Source organism: Struthio camelus, chromosome 10 (assembly GCF_040807025.1).
Source record: "Struthio camelus isolate bStrCam1 chromosome 10, bStrCam1.hap1, whole genome shotgun sequence".
In the NCBI taxonomy this organism is placed as follows: Eukaryota; Metazoa; Chordata; class Aves; order Struthioniformes; family Struthionidae; genus Struthio; species Struthio camelus.
Window position 1 is genome coordinate 15,749,642 of NC_090951.1, and position 18,155 is coordinate 15,767,796.

General features: G+C 38.2%; 1 long non-coding RNA gene across 4 annotated transcripts in view; it reads right to left on the minus strand.

The window, feature by feature from the left end:
- LOC104146339 (uncharacterized) overlaps positions 1-14,757 on the minus strand; it is a 62,825-nt gene extending 48,068 nt beyond the window's left edge. For all 4 annotated transcript variants that reach the window (XR_011143276.1, XR_011143275.1, XR_011143278.1 and 1 more), the window contains exon 1: positions 14,657-14,757. This is a non-coding gene — a long non-coding RNA (uncharacterized lncRNA). The remainder of the gene's footprint in view (positions 1-14,656) is intronic.
- Between the last annotated feature and the right edge of the window lie 3,398 nt (positions 14,758-18,155).

Sequence of the window (18,155 nt, forward strand, 5' to 3'; positions counted from 1 at the left end):
TGAAGCCTGCCTTCAAAAAGCTCTTCCCCCTACATCTGATGTCAAAAGGTTTCTCTTAGATGAATGTTACAGCAGAATCATTTTCATCTTAGCGTGTTCCCAAAGCACAAAGCAACAACAATGCTGGCAAAGTTTCAAGACTTCAGAACAGAAGATAAGATGTTGATGGAAAAATCATATGACAAGCTTATGCTCGTCTGACTTTAAAAAACAGCAGCAAAACCCCCAAAACGCTATGCTCTGGAACACAAAAATCATTAAAACTGAAACAAATTTCTGAAGGCAAAGCAATTTAACCTAAAGCTCCGTGAAAGTATGCTAATTAGTTTCCGTTATCTTATAATACCTTTTCTTGAATTGGGATGCTAAGGCCATTAAGGCATTAACGTTGGTTCTCTGAACAAGTTCTACGTGTATTTAAACATTTGTTTTATGGCATTTAGGGAGATAACATTTACATTTTTCTTTAATTTTCTGTTTTGCCCTTCTCAGATTTGCTTTGTGAAATTTCTACAATACGGTTATTTTAACGCAAAAACAGTTAGAAGCTATTTTTGCACATATTCTCAATGAAATCCACTGAGAATCAAAAGTGCTCTGGTTTCACAATTTCTATGAAAATATCATTAGTGACATTTTCTTCAGTGGAAGCACAGTCAGGTACCCCCCAAAAAAGTTTAGAAAAATATACAAGGAATATCTAGGCTAGCATACTTCATAAGTAAATTGACAGGCATTGGGGGGGAGGGAAGGGTCCTTAAGTGTTTGTGTATGGGAGACAGCATATTTGGTGACAAGCAGGAGAAGGAAAGATGCAAATGAGAATACTATAAACTATCTAGGGCTGACTATCCTATGCCCAGTATACTCTTTGTTGTTATGAAAACTACAGGTTGGAATCACATGTAGGGTGGGAAAAAATGAATAAAGGAAGCTATGATATTCTCAGCACTATGCAATCATGTTATAGGACAGGCTCTCATGCTACTACTCACCTATCTGCCCCACACTTCTCACAGTGGAGCACCAATGGCACTTTAAAAAGCGGTAATCCTGAAGAAGGGATAAACACCCGCTGGCAAGTTGCAGCAGCTCTCCCTTTCCTTTGCTGGCTTATACGAATTGCATTCTTAAGCAGCTAACTGACCCCAGCAAGGTATGGAGATCCTGAGTGTTGAATTTAGGTCAGCAGACTCCACAACATGGCACAGTGCCTATGAATTAGGTAGATTTAGTCCTTAAGTCTCTAAGATGCTAGCAACAGATAAGTGACAGGCATAAATTTTCACTAATATCAAAAATGAACTAAGAGATTACATTCTTTGGCCAGTTCATAAGACGCTGGCACAAGATTATGAAACTGGACAGACACCAAGATCACTTGCGCTCACCTAAGGATTGTTTACATCTGCATGTACAACCAGCTTGTGCTGTAACAGAGCCAGATTTATTATTTTATTGTGGCACAGCCAAACAGGTCACAGACAAGAGAAGAACAAAGCACACAGATGCTAATTTTTGTTTACTTAGAAAATTATTCAGCAGTAGAACCCAACACTCGACAAACAACTAGTTCCGGGACCAATGCTCTCAAGGATTCTCCTGTGCTGTTATTAGCTGGTCATGCCTTCAAAATGTCAAAGCATTGGTTTTATTCCTTTCTTTATTCCAGCTGCAGGAAGCCCCTGATTTTGGAAGTATGTAAATAAACTTTATGGATGCTTCACAAATATTTCTGTTAAAGCAAATAACACTGCAACAGTAAAGATCCTTGATGGGCACCGACTTCTTGGAGTCTCTCCAACTCTGCTCTTTTTAAAATTAAGTGAAGAAAAAGTTAAAGCTGATTCATTAAAGATATATAATCAGTGGCCTCACAAATAATAATTTTATATTTCTCTTTACATGTGCTACTCCTGAGTGGTAAGATGGTCATCAAGGCAAAAATAGTTGCCAATTCTGGAGACGTTCATGTGGTTTAAAACTACTATGTACAATCCACACACTGCTGTTGCAGGGAGATATGCAAGTGGGTTCCAACTCGTTCTTGCTATGGTTTAGCCATCTTCAGCAAGAGGTGCACGGATTTTGGCCCGTTCCACCATTAAGATTAACGAGCGGGATCTACAACGCTACCAGATAAAAGGTATAAATAAAATCAAATTTCTCTATTTTCACAATTGCAAAGGCCTCGTACAGTGCCAAAAGAGGTTACCTGTTTCGCTGAAGTTAACAATATATATATTTAATAACTTAAATAAGCACTTTGTTTACTTACTGATTTATCATTCTTCTATGTGGGCAACAAGTTAATGGAAATTAAGACATCTCAAATCTAGAGATTGGAAACAGATGAAGTTTTGTATCACTAGAGAGGAGATAATGATGGAGAATGAAATATGTATTATCACAAAATATGGAGGCACAGAAATATTTCTCACTAATAAATGGGTATAACAATAAATGAATAAAAAAAAGCACATATTGTGAGGATGGAATAAACTCAGTGAGGAAAAAACACACCACACTGAATCAAACAAAAAAAAGTCAAACACCCCCCCCACCCCCCCCAGGGACTAGCATTCACTCAGTGAAGTCAATTCTAGATTTCAGAAGAAAAACTACACCATAAATCTCTTTCTGTTATTAAACTTTTATTCTCCCCTTGTTATTCACTATATAGAGTTGGTAAGAGCAAGTGACTATTGGCCAGAGTAACAGGTTAGTTTTCCGAAAAGGAAAAAAAAGGCAGGGTGGAGATACCATGCAACTGTAAAGAGAGAACAATAATTGGGAAGAAAAATGCCACAAGACAAGTGATGCATTGCATGCACACAGCATACTCTACATCTTTGTTACATACTCAACATTATCTTCTCATTTAAACAGACATACTTAATATCTTGCTAGAGTGAGAGACTCCTGAAGACTGACAAAGATAATATCTATGTTAAAAACAACTAAAGCAAACAAGACAGTAGTAATTCAAATCTGTAAACATGTGAGCTTGATCTCTCATAGACAGAACAGTTAGTTTCCAAAAAATTCTTATGAATATAGTGAAAGAACAGCTGGAAAGTGTAGCTTGATTATGAACAGTAATATAGATTAAAGCGAAACACTTAATTAACATGCTGCAGCACTGAACCATGCCTCAGCCTCCAAATCTGCCCATGTTTGATGGCAGAGATTGAAAATGGCCCAAATGATAGCACCTGCTATGCTGCATATTAAGCCACAACCGTCAAATTATGATTTTTAAAACACAGAAAGAATACATATTAAGAAACAACCCATTTTTGTGATCTGTAAGTTGCAGCATCCACTACTACCAAGTCAATTTACTACAGACTGTAAACAGACTTACTTGGTTTACACTGAGATAATGTCGTTTAAAAAGACTTTTTTATTATTGTGACATAATATATAATAAAGACAACTCCCAGCTGGCCGAAGTGTTTAGCACTTGAGCAAAGGGAAAGCATAGAGGAAAGGTGGCTGCCACAACTGTACCAGATACGCACATAAACACATTCCTGCTTATCCTCCAAAAACTAATAAGTGCCACAGTCACAATATGGACAAAGTCTTCCAACTAATTTGAAGATTAAGCACAATGTAAAGTGGGAACACTTTTTTTTTGCAGCTACACCTCTGCCTTCCTTCTGGGACTATTTACAACATCACAGTAGCTGCTTCATGCCCCAAGCTGATCTTTCTCTAAGTAGAGAAATGACCTTGAAAGGAGACTAGCCTAGTACCTCCAGGAAAGAATTCCACATAAAGGAGAATCAGAGGAAGCCATTAAATTTCCACAGAAAAGATGGAGAAAAAGCCTATTCCATCTCATTTAAAAGGCCCACTACTGGATCCATCCGATTCCTCCTTTTCCTCCACCTTTCATTCTTGGTCTCATGCGTCTCACCTGTTCTTAGGCAGATCTGTCTTCCAGACATTCCTCTCTCTACAGACACATCCATAAAATGTATGTTCATAGAGACTTCAGAGCAATGGGTCAAGAAAAAAGCAGGTGCCTTGGAATTACAAGCTCATACCCTCCCTCCCAAGAACACTCCTGAAAATGCCATGCAGAAGCACATGAAACTTGTACAATGCTCCTTGCAGGACATACCAAAACAGGTAAGCCATGTGAAAGAACGAGATACTGATTAGAAAACCAGCTGCATCAAGTGAGAATTTCTCAGGCTGACAGGAACGGTTTTAGTACATCATATACCAGCTTCAGGTCATATTCAGTTCATAAATAAATATAATAAATAGGTATAACCTACATTAGACTTTCAAGATAACATTTTTCTACAGCGGTGATTCTGGAAAAAAAAGAAATTTAAGTGTCCCATTTAATAGATGTAGAACTGAGAACACCACAAAGAACGGTACAGTAAGATTTAAAAGATTTGGGTTACACTAAACATTTGTGTTCCAAAAATAGTTATTGAACAAAAATAGAAAACGTGGTATTTGGTAGACTCTAAAGGACTAATGGTATGTATGCATGAAACAAAAAACAGCCTGGCTATTAAAGGACATTAGAAAAAAAGTAAAATAAACAACTAAGCTGTTTCTACGGCTGCATTTGTTAGAAAGTGTAACGATATCTTGCACAGAAGATGAAATTGTAGCATAAGACTATAAAAGCAGTACCAAGTCAGAAGAATCATCTAAGTTCTTAGTAAAGTCTTTTGGATTCATTGTTTTTTAATTCTAGCTTAAAAGGTCAAATAATAGTAAAAGGGGAAGAGATGATTATGAAACCAAATTTTTAGAAGTGACTTGCTAGTAGACACATTATATCCAACATCACCCTCAAGCATATCATCCAAAAAAGTGTTCCACTTGGAGGGTCCACTACTGCATAAACTCACAGAGCCCCAGTTCTAAAAGTGTAATTTACAGAAGGAGCAGTTTACAACAGTGTTTCAAAGTTACGACACACCATGAAACAATTGCTAAACATTGATAAGCTAGCATTAAACAAAAACTTCTGGCAAGCTGGTCAAAGAAAACATTCAAAACACAAAAAATGGAATAACCTTAGGAAGTAAGTTTATAAGATGATTTGTGGAACAGAATACTATATCATTACTTGCATTGAGTAGCACTTGACGTTAAGAGCAGAAAAACAACTGTGTTGACTTCAGCAGAGCTATTCCTGTGTTAAGAGCCTCCCCTGCTTCAAGAAGAGTATCAAGACGCTTTGAGAGACATTCATTCTTTTCCAGGTTTGAAAAATCTTTAGATTTCCCAGCTGATGTATAATGTCAATTTGCATCACTCATGTACAGTTAGGTAACAGAATGGGACTGACATAACCCAGCCTGATTTGACAGGACCTGACCTGTCATTTCTGAAATCCGAAAAAGTACTTTTCTTCATGCTGCAGTAACATAAAACATTTTTTAAAGCAGCTTCTCTTTTAATACTTAAAGCAAAGAAGAACTATCTAATATAATACTCTATTGACACCTCAGTTCTCCAAGCAATCCAATTCCTTTACCTTCATGGTCATTCCCATATACAGGGGCATGTACATTTCGTACCAGTTTTGCTGACATTTTTGTTCTACATGTTACTGCATGCGTTCTCCAAGGCAGAGTATCTATCAATACACATCAGCAGCATCAATCACAGAAGTGGAATTTAGTTAAAAACTTATTTATACCTCTTTTACACTATTGTCACCAACAATTTAAACATCGGTGTCATAATGAACACAATAAAAAAGCTTATTAGTTTTGAAAGCAAAACAAACCAATAGTTTTTCCCAAGACCTGTGTGCCTACGTTTATAGTTAATGTGGTTACAGTCACGAAACTCATACAAAAGCATCTGAACACTTACCCAAGACGCAAAACATGCATGCAACATTTTGACTTGCATTTTCATCGCTACACATTGCCAGAGAGGCCTTAATCTGTCATGAACTTCTACTGGTGGTAGTGAAGCTGACAACTTCAGTAGTCAGTAAACTATGACATGAACCAGCTTTGCCAATGAAGATAAAGTACCACCTAATTTCACAATAAAAATATAAAGATTCAACAGGATTATTTCTCTGTAGATTCATTACACTTTAAGATTCTGGTGGGCCAGGTTCATCTGATTTAGTGAGCTGATCTAGCTCCTCATGCTTAACGCCAAAACCAGCACAAAGCAGGAGGCAGCACTATTCTTCCTGTAGCAAACCAGCAGATCAGTTTAGATGATTTGTGACACCTCACTCCATAAAGCATGAAGTTGCCAAAGCAAAAACCTCTAACTATTGACTCCTGGAAGGGTCCAACAAACATCTCCACCAGGTCTGGTGTGAGACTAAGTACGTGACTGCACAGCCATAAGCAGTAGAGGGGGGAGATGAAGAGAAGCATCCCCTTTTCTTGTGGCAATGAGTTATCTGATTGGGTCAGCCATCTATGAAACTGCCACCTTAGCCACGGCCTTGACCTGTTGCCTGATTTAACTCATTTCCTTGCTATATAGGTGCTTATGCCAGCACACAGATGAAATGTAGCAGCCAAGGTAAGGGAAAGAGACTTCTCTGGATGGCAGCGCTGACTTACACTGTGCCTTAAGCTACTGCCTTATAAGCAGAGAGGCATGAAACTCAATCACTCAGGATAATCTTCATAAAGAATAAGAATAATTAAGAAGAAAGTATCAAAGACAAGAAAACACGGTCAAATGGGAAATGAGTAGTAGAAAAGAAATGAGGTAATAACAACTAGATACCAAATAAAAAGGGGAAACTCAAGCAAAAATTACATTTAAAAAATGTATTGGCAGACATGCTATCTAAAAAAAACTGCACATGACCATGTTTCTCTGCAGCTCTCAAGATATATTGGCCCAAATCCATACTATTTAAAAATACACTAGTGTGACATACTGAATGTGTCAATGCAGTGCATTTTGTGGGACTCACAGTGAAAAATCATTTTGAAAAGCGAGTAGCAAGACTTCTTTCAACTTCATACACATGATAAAAGTTTAATGGCTCTGCCATCCGTCTATTCTTGTGCAATATGGCTCATTGATACGTCTCAATGTGTTTCATTTACAGCTGTAGTCAGTCCACAGAGATCAGCTTTTCACATTTAGTTCCTGTTGTGTTTTTCTTATTCATGACATGAATCATAAAACCTCATCTAACTTCTAGCCCCAGTGCATCAAAAAGCAATCCTTGACCTTATTCCTGTGGGCTTCTCTCGCTATTGAAATATTTGATGCTAACACAATTTTTGCATGGCAACGTCCTCCAAAATCCTCTTGAATACCTAAAAAGGCACAAGTGAATTGACTATTTTGGTAGAATATAGGTAGCAGGAGATTTGAGCAAACTCTTCAGTAAACACAGAACATGGAGGAACATGGATGTTACAATACTCAGTTCACAAAGATGTTCTGATATCAAACCGTAAAATCTAGTAATCTGGGAACCTATCCCCAGAGCACTGCCTACATGACACAGGAAACTGCTTCTGGCATCTTCTCCCTGTGGCTTAGCTGTTTTTGGCATACTGCTTCCACATGCGGTCAGAATCTGTCTGCTATCTATGATCCGAAAGCACAAATCTTTTAGTTTTACCTTGCTTTAATATTTCTTCACTTTTCATGACAAAGTTTCAGTAAACTGTATAGACTACAGCAACCAAATGGAGAGCTATTTGGTAAAACGCAGCAATGGAAGAGAAACCCCACAAGCCTTTTTGCTCACTACCAAAACCCCAAATTGGCCTTCAGCTGAAAACCAGAAAAGAACAGCTAGAATGACAGAACACTGTTTTCAAAACTTTTCAAGTTATTTAGACATAGTTCCTCAAGGAAAAAACAATAGGAATTCGGTGTAGAAGCACCATTTTCAAAAGTGATGCAGACTTCTGTTATTCACATCCTTATAGATAGTCTCCCAAATTAAGTGATTTTGAAAGTGTTTTCATCAACACGGTCTATTTAATTTCTGTACTTCATAGATCTATGATACAACTAAAATAGTGTGTCTTCTCTTCTGAGTATCTCATTCCTACCTATCAGTGAAAGCTGAATGATTCCCTTATATTCACCTTATATTTTTGGCAGCACCCCAAATAACTTTGTAAGAGAAGCATTCAGCACCAGAGTGACCAGTAAGCAGGTAAGAGCTGGTCCGGAAATACTTGCTTCCTCTGAAACTATGCTACTGATGGCAGGTGGAAATACATTGCAAGAAACTACTACGTAGTGAAGGCTAACATTATTACATCTCTAACCTATGGAACAGGGACTTTTTCCTAAAGTTCTTTTTTCTCCCTAGTGAAAGGTGTAATCCCATACCATATGGCAGTCATGGCTCAGAAGAACAGGAAATTTTATACAGCCCCTTTAAGCTCTTATAAGCATTCCCTTAACCAAGAAGTATGTAACAAACAGAACGGATAACAATATACTCAACTGGTAAAACATTAATCTACAGTCATTTTATCCAATTTTATTCATCCCAGTAGATATCTTACCCCACCACATCATCACATTATTATAGTATTGGCTGGAAAGCTACAAGCTTAGCAACTAGTAACATTCTAAAAGTGTTGCCACATTCAGGATCCCCTCCTGTCATCAGTGCACTGACTTTCAGTACAGTGAGCACAAATGAGAGTCATCCTTCTCTTAGGTGGAACCTTTAAGTCCTACTTTACTGATGAACTATGTTATAGAATACTGGATACAAATTAAACATCTGTGAATCAATTCAGGGGCAAAAGAGAAGACCACCAATACTGCTCTAGATCCCCAAGTCATGTCTTCAGGATTAAAATGCAATTTTGATTAGTGTTCTGTTTCATACCGCTCTGTACTTCTGGTGTTTATGACGTTACTGTATTTCCAGATCCAAATAAAGGGGAGATGTCAAACAGCTTAAAAAAGATGTCTATTTTCCCTTAACAACCAGCCAGTTTGCAGATTCAAGAGCACCACCTTGAACAGATGTTTTAAATAACTTCTGAAACTGTTCTCATTGTAGCAATTTTATGTGATGGATACATTTTTATATCAAGTAATTTCCATACTTCCCTCGGGCAATGGGTAAAGGTCTTAAAAAAGGAGAGGTTTTAAAATCTGAGGGTTATAGCTTTGGTTTCATTTTGGGAAACTGCACAACAGAACCTCTGATTATTATTTTTCAGGAGGAACATTCAAAACAATTGTTGCTCCCTAACACAGTACATACCCTCTCCCTTCATCATCTTACTGCCTCAGATTAACACAGTCCTCACTTAACAAATAAAAAACTCCTCAAGATGCTAAGGGATACCACACCACCAAGATATTACTACAGATAGAATTTAAGTGCACCACGCAGATCAGAAAAGCTGAAAATGAAGGCTACAAAAGCAATGTAGATTACAGTGCACAAGTGAGTAAATAAGATTAGCTCCTAAAACAAGAGCATTTTCTCAGATCTTTGTCTCACAATTTTATTTTTGTATTCTTAATACTATTACCTCAAAGTAAGGAAATCAAACAGCTGGCTTTTGTGATCAAGCAGCAAATTTGAAGTTACATTACTGAATTTTCTTATACTGTTAAAAATTACACTATGCACTTGAACTTACTGATATCTTGATACAGCATTTCAGCTACTCTACTAGTAGTATTAGCAATACATCTGACTAATGCTTTATACGTAACAGGTCTGAAGTTATTGGGAGGATTTTTCCTGACCAAAAGGGGCTTTGCATCACATCCATTCTTCCTTGGGAGGTGCTGTAGAGGTGTTACGTCTTGAGTATAGGGAACCTGAGGGGGCTTCCTAGAAATACGTGGATTCTCTTCCAAACATGTCACAATATGATAACTGTTTAAAGCTCCCTTTAAAAGCTGCTGCTGTATTTCTTCCCTCATTGTTGCAACTTAAAAAGACAAAATGAGTAGTCAAATTCCTACTAGATGAATAGAAATACCCAAGCTGAAAACCAAAACATATCAATAACAGTGCTTAGCTTGAAAGAAAATCATTTTTCAAGGATTAATTTGACCTTCATTTTACTGCACCACACTTATCCTTCACTTTGCAAAGTTCTTAAATCAGGGTATTTATTACCATATAATATCCTTCTTTTAAGACCTCTTTTTTCCCTCTGAGTCTACAGCCATACTCTACGTACGTGCACGCAGAAAGGAAAATGGCCATTTTCTGTCCACAACAGAGAAGTTACGGATTTTATTTTTAATCTTCCAAAGAGGACTCACTGCAGAGAGGCCCCCAGAGCTAGCATGCAAATCTCCTTAAAATGCATCTGAAGGTAAAGGTACCATAGTTAATATTAACATGCTTGCAGAGAGCCAAACAGATTTTTTTTTTAAATATAGGTTGGTTCCCTTGTGAAAAGCTTAAGTTATTCAAATAAAACACAATGAAAGCAAATTTGTATGTACTTCCATTTTTTTTAAAAAGGACAATATATTTGCAAATTGATTAAAAGCTTATTGATCACCAGTAGCTCACATATTAACATTTTTATTACATCAATTTACTGCAATAATAGTTATTTCATGGATTCTGTACATATAGTTTAGAGAGACATCTAGATAGATTTTGAAAGCTTCAATTAGAATATGAAGGGGTCAAATGCTTTTGGCAAAATGACTGGGAGATGGGACCACTTAGACTTGCACACAGTTTGCATTAAAAGGCAGTTCGTTATTCATCGCTGTTCCTTAAGTCATCATAATTCTGGATTGGTATTACACAGCCAGAGGACACTCAAGTTTAGACATCACTTCTTATGCAGTACTCTGGCAAGCAATTGTTCCAAATGTGACAGGACAGAAGAATTATTTGTACTTCTGGAGTAGATAAATGACAAAATATAGGATACAGCAATACCAGAAGGGCAAATCTAGCCTGGAGGGATTATAACTAAAGGTAAGAAGCAATAGAGTTTGAACAAACTTGCACCACTTGAATTATTTGTATCTCAGCTTGGAACACAAAGAAAGCAGCAAGTGAGAGCAAGCCTAGAGAAGCAGGGCTTATAAAGGCAGAACTGAACTAAGATCACAAAATTAATTTCAGACAACTGCATTTTACCGTATGTTTAGATCTGATAAACTAAAAGAGAAAAGCAAGTTATCGTGTTAGTAATTCCTTCAACTAATTCACTCCCCAACAGCAAAGATGCTCTAAAAACGTGTACTGACATTGATAGCTCACATGAAGTTAATTAAAGCATCAGGAAATAAAACTCCAAAATTAGTCCTTGAAAAGCTGCAGGTGCCAAACTGCTATTCACAGACTGAAGGGATGGAAAATTTTAGAATTAAAGGTTGACATACATCATCTACAATAAGAGGAGAAATATGCAGCTAACTCAAAAAATATTCAAACATCAGCAAAATGATAACTGTAACATACATCTTCATAGCTTTGTTAACCTCTTCATGGCACTCCAGTGGAGGTAACATGACACCAGCAGAAGCTACCAAACCTAGGGATCTAGAAGCTTTCCTAAAGTTACAAGGTTCTCTCTCCTGTTTTAATTCTTGATTCTTTCCACATCATTATTCTTGGCTATCACTTAAAATTTCTGCAGAATTTTAGAAAAATGTCTCCACCTTTCCAGGTCACAAGAACAGAAGAACTGTCAGCCAAAAGAACACCTGCAGCACATTGGGGTTTTTTGTTTCTTTTCCCTATCTGCAGTTATCTCTAAAGCTATGGATTGCACTTTAATCAGTACCCTTCATGAAAACTTGCTCTTCTGCAGCTGCTTTTTAGGAAGCAGCAGCCATGTACATCATATGAAATACAGTGGACAGTCTCTCAACAGCAGGTTTTCAATAGAAGAACAAAATGATTTGGTTTAATGAAATCACTTTGTATGCATAACTGCCAAGTAGATGCAGTCTTGATACAATCTTACATATGCATATCATTTTCTTAAGATTTAGATGCTTTTTTTTTTAAGCTAGGATCACAAGATAATGCAAGACACACACAATCAGCAACAGATATAAGTTTGCACACTCAGAGATGGAAGGCATAGATTCACCCTGCCCAATAATAGTTACTCCAGGTAAATATTGCCATATGTATGCAGCTGCATGAAGCAGTTTAACTGCTGGCCAATAACTAGCCAATCTGGCATGGGAAAGCTGATGCAAACACAAATAAAACAGTAATTCAGAAGATCTGATCCCCCAAAATGAGAATTCCCACTGATTAGGATATCATGGCAGGCCTTCCCAACCTTCCTGGAACCATTAGCATCATACACGTCCTTGTTTTTTGCTCTAGGAGGGGGAATAAACATTTACAGAACATACATAGGTACAATTCCTACAAATTAAAGATGCTTTAGTAACTGCTTTTGGGGATTCAAGATCACACCATCAAGGCACTTAAAAGTCAGGCCTTCTGAACTATGAAGAATTTAAGTCAACATGTCTGTCCCTGTCAGCTGACAGGAACAGCTGTCTTGAAAGAGTTGAAACTCCCTCCATTATGTATCTTGTATTGCCCTGTTCCTGAAGGTATACTTAAGCGTGGCAGCACCTTTATGAAACAATCCAACGACAGCCTGAGCAAGTGCAGTATAACTAATATTTATCTCAATGATTGAAAATAAAATGGAGTTACTTACAGAATTGTTTAATTACGGCACACACTGTTATGTGCATTCCTCTGTACAACTTCTGTGAGGACAAGATGGGTGTGTACAGGTTATGGAGAAGTAGAGGCAGCAGAATCAAATCAATAAAATAGCAGGTATGACTAAGTACATCTAGGACTAACTTCAGCAGGGCAATACTGGAAACAATTTCCTCTGGATCCTCTTTTCCCCTTTGCAAAGACTTCTCTCCAGCTATGGGGAAATTCTGAACAAAAAATTTAAGAGTAAACATTAAAAGCATGAAAGCTCAGAAAAAGAGTTCAGTTTTCCTCCTTCAGAAGAGTAGGTATTTTGTATCTTTCCCATTATGAAACCTGAAGAAATAAGGAATCAATCTCCACAGGTGGCTACAAACGCTCCGTCCCATTCACAGCATACATCTGACAGAACAGTCACCCATACCAGAGCATGAGGGAAATCTGGGATGCTCAGCAGAAGAAGGAACATAAAGACAATCTGAGACTTTCTGAGAAGCTCAGCAACGCAGAGTTCCTGCCAAAAGCATCAAAATCACCACCACCCACGCATAAGAAAAATTAAGTGGCAGCCAAATGTTATATAACATTTCCTCTGTTTAGATTAGTTCTCCACCTTACATGACCACATTGTTTTGCACTCCCCATCCTCTACACGGGTAAGAGGAGAGTCCTTATCCAGTTAAGAGGCTAATTCTTCTGCTCCATTACCTCCCTTAACTCCCATGCTGTAACAGCTTTGACTAACTGCATCTCAGCTCTCCCTGAATATCCACTTTATTTCATTGCAAACTCCTGCTAAAAAGAGAGCATTTGAGAGAGCTCAAAATCATCAGCTGTCAGCTACCTCAGAAAGTTCACAAGCAATGCAAAGCTTCATACTCTTCCGAGCTAGAATTCTAGTACTTTACTAAGCAGTAAATAATACCCCAGGGATTTGATCTGGCTAGGTTTGATCAATCCTTGAAGAACTAGTTGGTTAGGTATCTTATTAAATCTCTACTGTTTTCAGATCTTCAACGAAAAATCTTAAGTCCTGTCTGCATCACCCAGAAACTAAACAAGCTATACAGTATTTGCTTAAGGCCAGGAAGCTATAATGCAGGGAGGAAAAACAGACAGAAACTTAAAAAAACCAAAAAACAACCCACAAACCTAACAAACACAAACACTAGAACAGACATGACACACACACAGTCACATGCGAGCTCACTTCACATGCTCAAGTGCAGTATTTAGAGTGGAAAATTTTACAGTAGAAACAGGTAAAGGAACTTAAGACACGATATATACCCCACAACAGGAATTTCTGGAATGACCTCAGGAGATGCAAGATAGTCCAGAAATTTTCAACTAAAATCATCGCTATTTCAAGTCTGCCAGAGCTCTAGCTTTAACGTACCACCTGACAAGCCAACTAGTAACTTATGAGTATAAATGTGAGTTATTCTTAAAGGAAACATTCATGTTATATTTTGCCCTAAACGAGCCATGAAGATGCACGGTTCAGCCTACCACTTTAAATTATTTTAAGGATAAGAAAGTGATATCTTTCCACTGTTACTTAATATTTTCTCCACCTCAGAGAAAACTGTAAAAAACTGTATTACAGGATAATTCAGAGAACATCAGATTTTTTCCCCCACTTACGCCTCCTTACTATGCCTTTATGATTAGCTCTACTGACAAGGAAAAGTATAATTTTCACCATTATTATTTCCAATTGCAATCTCATTGATGAAGGAACTGATCAGTGAAGTGTGATCTTCCTCCTCTCCTCCTCATGTGAAAACAAAGTTTTGATGAAAGTGAACTACTCTGAACACAGCCTTTCACTTCAGAAACATAGATAGTTCCATGCTTTCAAAAACGTAAATTTAAAGCTGGTTCTCTACCAGGTTACAGATTCTCTTTCGCGCTCCTTGTTGCGATCACATAGTCAGCACCTTTCAGTATCTTTGTAGTCTCAAGTTAAAGAGCAAGCTGAGGTCTTTTCAAGTTGTTACTCACCAGACAGTATGCGGTTACACAGAAGTCTGCAGCTTTTACCAGCAAACTACTTGTAACACAGTACCAAGCTACTCCACTGGCATAGTGATACCAGCCTCCTTGGACTTTGTTAAGGGTCCGAAGTCCTTAGTTGTTACTAGGAGATAAACTACTAAGCACACAGGCTGTATAAAGACTGACTACTCTGATTACTCACTAAGAAAAAACATAGTCTTGAGAACAGAAACACTATTTATTTTTGTTTATTTTCACACTATAAAGTAAAGTTTTCATCCTTAGTTTCGCTCAATTCTATTTGCTTTAATGGAACTGCTTGTTCAGACCCACTGATAGTGGCAATTACATTCGTCCCTATCATTAGTGGAAGTCTCTATAAAAATGAAAAGAAATGCAAAAGACTGAATTCTATCTTCTTTAGATTAAAACTGACACCTATAAACTGACGGGAGTAACTTTATAAATCCTTGGGACAAAAAAGTGAAATAACAGTTTCAGATTTCCTGAACTGATAGTTTACATGTGCAAGCAACAAAAGTTTAGGAAGCTTGTTTCTGTGACATCCCTGTTATAAGAGAAAGGTAGCATTCTTAACCAAAATTTAAGGGTGCACTTCCAGATGCGTAACAACTTTGTTCACCCCACTATTCTCCTCAGAAGAACCTCAGTCTCCCTAAATGATGCCATATTTCTGTTAATACCATAATATTTATTATGAAATACTTCTATTAATTTATTCCCTGAAATATGACAATCATCTGTATTATTTACATTCTGAAAGCCTCAACTACCTAGCATCAAGGATTCAAAACTTTCTATGCAAAGTACAAAAAGGAATCCCATTGCTGAAACAAAAATCATTTCTGGCCCTCTTGTCTTCAGTGATTCCAGTTAAAAATTTAAAAGGAATATCTTGTGATAACTATCAGTAGCATTTTCCTGCCAACACTAACTGAAATGAAAAAGTAACATACCAAGGGACTATCCACACCGCATGGCAGTAACATTGTTTTAGAAATAAGAACGTATTGCCTGTCGTGGAGAAATACGCAGTTTTGGAGGTTCACTGAATCCTAACTATCTAGCTTCATACAGAAGTCAAATCAATAACACTTCATCCTTGGAAGAGACAGGCAGTGAACAATTAACCCTGTTCTTCTCCCTCCCTCTGATGAGACATCCCCAGTTCCTCGCTGGTCCGTAAAAAACATTTACTCTCCCAACATACACAGCAGCAACGATGTTTCAAACAAGGTATACCCATTTGTGGGCTTCCAATTCTGTATCAGAAAACCTGATTCAAGTTATCTCATCATCATCCTATTGCAGAAATAGTTCATTTAAATTAAAACAGGTATCCCTGCCTCAGAGCAATCTGAATCATCAAACATGAAAAATGAGATTTTAAAATTCATCTGACTGAGGAGTCAGAATAGGAATTAGGAAAAATAATCACTCTTCCTCACACAAAGAGCAAAATATTCCAGTAAAAATGGAACAAGTGCTGTGATTTAACTTTTAATCTTTTATTAACTTGCTATGTTCTAAATAAACATTCTACAGCCATTATAGCACTTTTTGGAAGCCCGTTTTCTTATTTTGTGTTACTTATTACCTGGTGGACTGAGAACTGGCTAGACGGCAGAGCTCCGAGGGTTGTAGTCAGTGGCGCAGAGTCAAGTTGGAGGCCTGTAGCTAGCGGTGTCCCCCAGGGGTCAGTCCTGGGTCCAGTCTTGTTCAATATATTCATCAATGACCTGGAGGAAGGTGCAGAGCGCACTCTCAGCAAGTCTGCTGATGATGCTAAACTGGGAGGAGTGGCTGACACACCAGAAGGCTGGGCTGCCATTCAGAGGGATGTGGATAGGCTGGAGAGCTGGGCAGAGAGGACCCTCCTGAAGTTCAACACAGGCAAGTGCAGGGTCCTGCACCTAGGCAGGAATAACCCCAGGCACCAGGACAGGCTGGGGGCTGACCTGCTGGAAAGCAGCTCTGCAGAGAAGGACCTGTTAAGTTAATCATGAGCCAGCAATGTGCCCTTGTGGCCAGGAGGGCCAATGGGATCCTGGGGTGCATTAGGCAGAGTGTTGCCAGCAGGTCGAGGGAGGTGATCCTCTCCCCCTCTACTCAGCCCTGGTGAGGCCTCACCTGGAGTACTGCGTCCAATTCTGGGCTCCCCAGTCCAAGAGAGACATGGCGCTACTGGAGAGTCCAGCGGAGGGCTACAAAGACGGTTAGGGGACTGGAGCATCTCTCCTCTGAAGAAAGGCCGAGAGAGCTGGGCCTGTTTAGCCTGGAGAAGAGAAGACTGAGAGGCGAGCTCATCAACGCGTACAAGTATCTGAAGGGAGGCTGTCGAGAGGATGGGGCCAGCCTCTTCTCCGTCAGAGTTCTCTGTCACTCTTCCAGTGACAGGACGAGAGGCAACGGGCACAAACTGAAACCCAGCAAGTTCCATCTGAACCTGAGGAAAAAATTCTTTCCTGGGAGGGTGACAGAGCCCTGGAACAGGTTGCCCAGAGAGGTAGTGGAGTCTCCTTCCCTGGAGATATTCAAAACCCGCCTGGACGCGATCCTGGGAAATGTGCTCTAGAGGACCCTGCTTGAGCAGGGGGGTTGGACTAGATGATCTCCAGAGGTCTCTTCCAACCTCAACCATTCTGTGAGTCTGTGAATATTTGCACTATTTACACAATCTGTATTGTCAATAGTTCTGTTTAATATACATATAAAAAAATCTTGGCTATCAAGAATGTAAGGAGGGGAGAACTTGGGGGGGGGTATAATCTAATATTAATATTGAATTCTTTGAGGTGTTATCAATTGCTGTCACTCATATTTGTTTACGACAAAATCCACATGCTAGAGACAAAATGTTATTGCTTTCTTTTCAGGTCACATTGAATTTCCATGCCTAATTTCCAAAGCCAAATCAGCTACTCTATTAAGATAGCTCAAGTGGAAAAATAAATTGTTTACAAGCAAGCAAAAGAAAATCATACTTCAGTCAGCTCACAGAAGGGTTTCTGGAGTGTTGCTTTACACATTCACACTGTTCATTAGAACATTTACCCCATTCCTTCTTTTTATTTTCTAGAGAATGCTAACATTTTTCTTTAAAGATCTCAGTTACAACAACTGCTACATTTACTTGTTTGTATATTATCTGACTACCAAACATAAAATCTCTTCTTTAGTTACAGTAGCCAAACATCACAATCTCTTCAACACACCATTTCAAAATTTTATACAGATGAGAAGAAATTCTTCCCATTCTATTTAATAGCACTTACAAATAAAACTGAACTATTTTTGCCTTCACAAATACTTGATGTGAGAATTTTATGGGCTCTGTAGTCTGAAATAACTTTCTCAAATTTGAATAACTAATTATTTAAATGCAATTTGTCTGTAACAGGTTGGTTTCATTATCTTAAGTTGAGACATGCATCACAGGCTGGGAGTGGTAGGTCTTGAATTCAAAACGTCTTTCCCAACTGAA